We start from the raw sequence: 7,006 nt of genomic DNA, 5'->3' as shown, positions 1-7,006 counted from the left end.
TGGATAAAAAAAATCGACACAAAACTTTTTTTTTGATTTTTCTTTTTTATAAGTGAAGGGATGGGTGGGCCCCCCTTCCTCTGGAAAGTAGTCGAGGTTTTTTTCTCCAGGACCAACCTTTTCTGGGTCTCTCTCTCTCTCTCTCTCTCTCTCTCTCTCTCTCTCTCTCTTCGTCCCCCCCCCCTTTTTTTTTTTCTAACCCACCCACTCCTTCCCTCCTTCATTCCGTCTGGGCTAAGTGCATCCTCTCAAGGGATCAAGATAGCGCGCGCGGAGGTCAAAAGCATTCAAACTTATTGCGCCTATTGCAGGACCTGACCACTTAACACTTCACCACAGGCTTGATGAGAAATCCCCAAGAACGACAGATCTAGCTGGCTGGTATTTTCGTCTCTGTTATCGTGCTCTTGATTGTTTTTAATTTTTGTTTTTGTTTTCATACTGGTTTGGGGGTTTTTCTATGCTTTATTCTTTCTTCATTTGTTTGTATTTTTTATTGATTGATACATCTGTTATTTATTTATCTATTTAATTTTTCTAATTTCTTTCTTTCTTTTTAAATTTCTTTTTAAATTGTGGGTGGGGTGGGGATGGGGGAGGGTTCTACTTTTCTTTACGAACTGCTGTACGTTGCGCAATACACCATAATTATCTCACATTTTAATAGACGAACAATAAAATGATGCTTTGTGGGAGCCAAATAGCGTAAAGAGGAGTTGTGGTTTTTTAAAATTTAATTTAATGTTTTTTTAAGAATAGAAAATAATGCTAGTATTGGTAACATTATCTAAGATTACAATTCATGTCATCACCATTGCCTTCCTCACCCTGCATCAGGGTAAAGGCCACGAACAAGCACTTTCCACCTTACCCTATCATGGGTTAGCCTCTTGATGTTATTCTAATAATTTCTATGTCTTCCCTTTTTTATGTACATCCATTTTATAATAATAATAACAATAACAATAATAATAACAATAATAATAATAATAATAATAATAATAATAATAATAATAATAATAATAATAATAATAATAATAATAATAAATCATTTCTCTAAAGGCCTTGTAATTAAATTCCTGAATTGTGGTTGAATGATGTATCTGATGTGATATATGTTTTGTCAGCTTTACTTCTCTTTTCATATTGAATTTTAATGAGAGTAATATATAATCTAAATTTATATGTATATCGGCATGTGTTTTTACGGCCTTGCACAGCCAAGAAAAATTTGCCCCTGGGATTATAAAGTATTATCTTATCTTATATTATCTTATTTGGACACATAAGATGGTACCGAAGAAAGGAAACAGTTTACATCCCAGAATTTTATATGAATGATGCATAATTAAATAAAGATTTGGTCAGACGTGAATAATAATGTTCTGAGAAGCAACAAAGAAATAGCAACAGCAAGGGAAGTTATACCAAAAAAAAAACAAAAAAAAAAATCTTCCCAAGCGGGGAATCGAACCCCGGCCGTCGCGGTGAGAGCGCGAAATCCTAACCACTAGACCACTTGGGACATGTCTGATGTGGCACCGCGAAGGATAATTATCGTGGACCTTGTAGATGTCGAATATTTGTTGTGGAGCTGACAAAATGAGTTAGAATCTCCTCGTATAGGGCTATAATTTTCATGTAACAATACTTCCCAGTAAAGGACCTTACTATATCCCAAGACGGAATAAGACAAGACGAGACAACTCTCCTTTACGTCATGTGACAGGCGCAGGCCCCTCCCACTTTGCCAGATGCGCGTATAACTCGCTGGGCTGGCGATAGTTTACATTGGATACCGTACTGCTGATCAACTTCGACAGTTCTGTTGCACGCACTAGATCTAGATCTAGTCTAGTACTATAATTTAGCCCTGCGAGAGAGCGATATAGATAGATAGATAGATAGGTAGATAGATTGATAGATAATCTGGACAGATAGATAGATAATATAGACAGAATTACATTATAATGAGTGATACTTTTTACTTTCACTCCCGCACACAGATGCACTGTTTCAGGGGTCAAACTGCTGTACTGTTTGCTGCAGATCACACATAAAGCCACTAAAACTGTCGCAAATCAATTATTTTCAAGACAATTTCAAATCTAACTGTAAAATATCAAATTATGGGTAAAAACAGGGGGGCATGCCCCCCTGTAACCCCCCAGATTTTCTTTTACCCCAGTTTGGCAGGCCCCCCTGGAACCCCCCGATTGTTCCAAAGCATGTCGATCTCGGTTAAAAAACAATCAAATATTTCAAAAACTATTAATTTGCGACGGAAATGAAGTTGATATTCGTGTTCAGCGCATCAATATTTATTAGAAAATAGACAACTGGTAGCTGAGTGTGAGACGGGAGGGAAAGGAAAAAAATACCCTAGAATCTAGACTAGATTTAGATCTATAATCTAGATTCTAGATCTAGATCAGATCTAGGTTAATATTGCGCCCATAGAGCCAAAGAGCGTACAATTCGACAAACTAGCTATAATACTTTTACTAGATCTAGAATCTAGATTATTACATCTAGTGTGGGCGAAGGCTCAAATGAAGAATCTTGTTTATTCACCGTTAAATTGCTGGAGATACAGTTTCAGCAGTAGGCCTACTAGAATCTATGTTAAATTCTGGAACACTCTTTCCTTTATTATATAATTTTATCAATTATTAAAATCTAGATTTAGTCAGAAATTAAACATGAACAACAATTTTTAAAAACCAATGGCCTAATAATAATAATAATACACATAAATTAAAGAAAAACTTATGGAAAAAAATTCTACAAATCCTCTTATATTATCTTAATCTACCACTTAGAACCGAATTTATGCTGTGTGACTGAATGTGATGCATGTGTATGCTGGCCATAATAATATGTTGATCAAATGATCTTACTGTATCTGACAAAGAACATGAATTTGTGCCTTGAAATATACTTGTCTGTAGCTTTTGTGGCTTATTTATTGCATACTTTTATGTATTTGCCATGATGTAAGTAGCCCACAGTGTTGTATCAAGTACAATTATTCTATTTCTATTAGGCTACCCAGCCCACTAGATCTGTGGAGATAGAGCATGAAACAATAAGACAGTTGAAGAAGAAAATTGTGTCACAGAAGAAAAGAATTAAAAAAACTAAAAGCAAGCCCAGGAAAAGCTACATCAAATCTACATTCAAAGAAAGAAATAGAACTGATCAAAACTTTGGCAGCCAAATATCTACCACCCAAGTCTCGTGATTTTTTCAGCAAACTGCTAGACATGACGCAAATGAAAGGAAAGAAATGGAGGGCCACAGACAAAAGCCATGCGCTTTCATTGTATCATGCTTCTCCTAAAGCATACCGGCTATACTGATTTAACAGCTTGTCCCCTTTAGCCCTTTAGCCCTTACAGTAACATTCTTTCTATCACATTTTGATTTACCAAATGAAATTCAGCATCTTTTTCAAATTGTAGCCTGTTAATTGTTAACAAACATAATAATGCAGACTCTAGTGGTTGGGTGATATTAATATGTTTGTTCAAATCTATGTATAAATACTTTTAAAAACTAGATCTAGAATCTAGATCTAATTTCCAAATGTACAAAGTTTTTCTTGAAAATATTTTTTTTACATGTAAAACTGGTATTTGAGGTTGAGAAATTTCCTTCCAAGTTGTTGATGAGCTTGAACATTTTGTAAGCACAATAGTCCTTTTTCTTGGGGGTGGTCTATTTCCTTCTATAGTAGGTGGAGGATTGGGCACGTTGAAACGCGTTGGTATTGCTGTATTGTCACGCTTCAGCTGATTTTTTTTCTCGCAGTGGCGAACTGTGAGTCCTCAAAGTGTTCAGAACAAAGAACGTTACTAGAAAAGAGACACTCTGATGACCTGCCCAACAAATCCTTTCTTCGGCAGTTTACCACCCACTTCTGGCACCTCACCTTATCCTTAGGAAACCGAAAAAACGAAAGGTCTGGTCTATTATATCGTGCGTTTGAATAGTTCACTGCAGAGCACCACTGGCTTGTCTTTTTTCTTTTACCTTTAGGCTGAAATGGAAGATCGACTAGATCTACAGTTTCATTTGCACCTAGGCCTAAATCTATATCTAGATCTAGATCTAGTCCCACTTCCATGTTGGCATTGAACACATTCACTTCACTGCCGTTTTCCAAAGCAAAATATTAATTATCAACTCATTTACTAAGTTAAAAATGTAAACAAACAAAGTTAGAAATAATTTCTAATCACTCCACTTTAAAAAAGACATGGCGAAACTGCTACTAACGTGGGAATCGCAGCTGTCGAATTAAACGGCGCGCTTTCTTCTTGTCGTCCGGCGTTTGTTTACGCTCTCAACGCGCATCTACTGTTTCTAGGGAGCGTCATCTAGAACCGGAAATAGGGCTGTTATCTCGTCTTGTCTTATTCCGTCTTGGCTATATCTAACCTCCTTGCAATTGGTTACTTCTCAGATCCGAGCCTTAAAGTAGAATTAGAATCTCTATCTAGAGATACACCACGCTTATAGGAGAAATGTTTACAATTTATAAGCATGGACAGGTTGGGGGTTTTTTAATGGCAGTTTGATAAAAAATAGCTTACATGACGTGGTCATCATCCAACTTATTCGAAGTCAAGTGCGGTATCGTCGCGTTCTAGATTAATGGACTCCAGCTGTCCTGGTCATGGCAGAGTCATGAGGAAAGAATAGGGCCTAGGCCTTTGTACGACTATGGGTTTTTGTTTCTGTTTTTGTTGTGGGTTTTTTAAAGTTGACTGAGGAGGTATGAGGGAGGGGGGGGGGGGATTCATGAGTGCTTTGCTGGTTGTTATAAAATATAATGATGTAAAAAGGCGTTCTTGAATGGCTATTTTTCCATACAATGTTAACTTCACTACCGATGCTAACTTATTTATTTTCCTTTGACTGCTATATCCTAACAAACAAACATATTAAACTACAATGATCACTAACACATTTAGAGAAAAAAACTTATATCAAAACATGAAAACGCACCCATATCCCTTTAATCATAACGATACCAATCCCGATAGACTCGCTGGCTTCGCCATTGCTGGGCCGCACAAGCTGGGGTCAAAGTTCACTGCTGCTGGCCGCCCGGGATCGATGAAATTTGTGAATGGGGTACATTTTTTAGGGCGATGTAACTCAAAATTTGCTAATCGTAGGAGCTTCATATTTACACACAAGGTCATTAACATATTGATATTAAACAACTTTGAAGGGTTTCCCTGTCATTTACATAGAAAAGATGTTATAACAGAATGAAAACTTACCTTTTTTCAAAGAAACACAACTCCGGAACCACTTAACCGATTCACATGAATGAAACGCCATTGTAAAGTAGGACAAGTCTTCTTTGAATTGCATACCGATTCACATGAATGAAACGCCATTGTAAAGTAGGACAAGTCTTCTTTGAATTGCATACCCGGATGTAAACAAATTTCAGTCACAGCCGTGCTACGGCTATCGAGACTCGCTCACCGGACCGCGCGCGGGGCTGAGTCACAGCCGTGCTACGGCTATCGAGACTCGCTCACCGGACCGCGCGCGGGGCTGAACCGAACTACCTGGCAGATACTAGATCTGCCGCTAGGTGTAGATTATATCTATCTAAGTCCTAAGTTACCTAAGTTCCTAAGTTTCGCAAGTCCTCGGCCTTAAGTTAGACCTGACTAATTTAACCCTATCCGTACGTCGTGTTTTACTATCCAAACGATGTGGGGAACTCTATGTCACCACTTTCCGAAGAGGAAATTTATTCGTTAATCCGATCCGAATGCTTTGCATGGCAGTCTGTCAAAATGATTTTTTGGAGAAATAATATAAGTGGTTCCGGAGTTGTGTTTCTGTTAAAAACTGTAAATTTTCATTCTTTGAAAAAACATGCATTCTATGAAAATGACATGGGAACCCTTCAAGGTTAGTTAATATCAATATGTTGATGATCTTGTGTGTAAGCATGAAGCTCCTACGATTAGCAAATTTTGAGTTACATCACCTTAAAAATTTACCCCATTCACAAATGTCATCGATGCCGGGCGGCCAGCCGCAATGAACCTTGACCCCAGCTCGGCCCAGCAATGACGTAGCCAGCGAGTCTATCGGGATTGTATTGTTGTAATTTAAAAGGATATTTTTGCGTTTGCATGATTTGATGTTATTTTTTTTTATGTGAGTGTTAGTGATCATTGTAGTTTAGTATGTTTGTTTGTTGGGATTTTTCCGCATATTAGCTTACATGACGTGGTCATCATCCAACGTTTTCAAAGTCAAGTGCGGTATCGTTGCGTTCTAGATTTACCGACTCCTGCTGTACTGGTCATGGCAGAGTCTGGTTTTTGCTTAACTTTACCAAAGATAGCAAATAACAAGATGAGCCACTCAGCCAAAAAAGTGTCCGCAGGAAGTATGCTCTTTGCTTCAGATGGCGCTGCCGTCTGTTTTGAAGCTGTCTTTCGTTTTTCCAGAAGAAGAATAGGAATAGCACCTCCTTACGTGCGCAGATCGACTGCTGTTCATCGGCAGTTCGGGTACGTTCAGTGCGAAGTTTTAGGTTTTTTTTAAATTTTAATTACCTCTCGCCTTTCATTGTAAAGTCAAATTAAACAAAGAAAACCATCACCCTTTCCTCCGGAAGAGGTTTTTTGTCAGCGTAACCATTTAAAAAAAGCGTTATTCCGAAATTTATCCCAAAACTTGCTAGTTTCACTTGGATTTTTTAAAACTCAAGTAGGGTAACTCTGTTCGCAAAGAGTGCGCTTTTGTAAAGAGGGCGCCACCAAATTTTGAGGACACTTTTTTAATTGGCTCAAATAGAGAAGTGGCGCATCTTGTTATGTACTATCTTTGACTTTACAAAAGAATAAGGCCTGTTTATTTTTTTAAGTTGACTGGGGGCAGGGGGGGGGGGATTCATGAGTGCTTTGCTGGTTGTTATAAAAGGCCATGAAGTAAAAAGGCCTTCTTGAATGGATATTCTTCC

General features: G+C 37.9%; 1 non-coding gene across 1 annotated transcript; it reads right to left on the bottom strand.

Moving 5' to 3' along the window:
• Positions 1-1,453: 1,453 nt before the first annotated feature.
• Positions 1,454-1,525, bottom strand: TRNAE-CUC. Its single transcript has one exon. It is a non-coding gene; the product is annotated as a tRNA-Glu (tRNA).
• Positions 1,526-7,006: the final 5,481 nt, after the last annotated feature.

The sequence above is a fragment of the Aplysia californica genome, unplaced genomic scaffold (genome assembly GCF_000002075.1).
Source record: "Aplysia californica isolate F4 #8 unplaced genomic scaffold, AplCal3.0 scaffold00819, whole genome shotgun sequence".
NCBI lineage: Eukaryota > Metazoa > Mollusca > Gastropoda > Aplysiida > Aplysiidae > Aplysia > Aplysia californica.
Note: the sequence above shows the minus strand (reverse complement) of the source record. Positions and strands in the feature narration are given on the sequence as shown.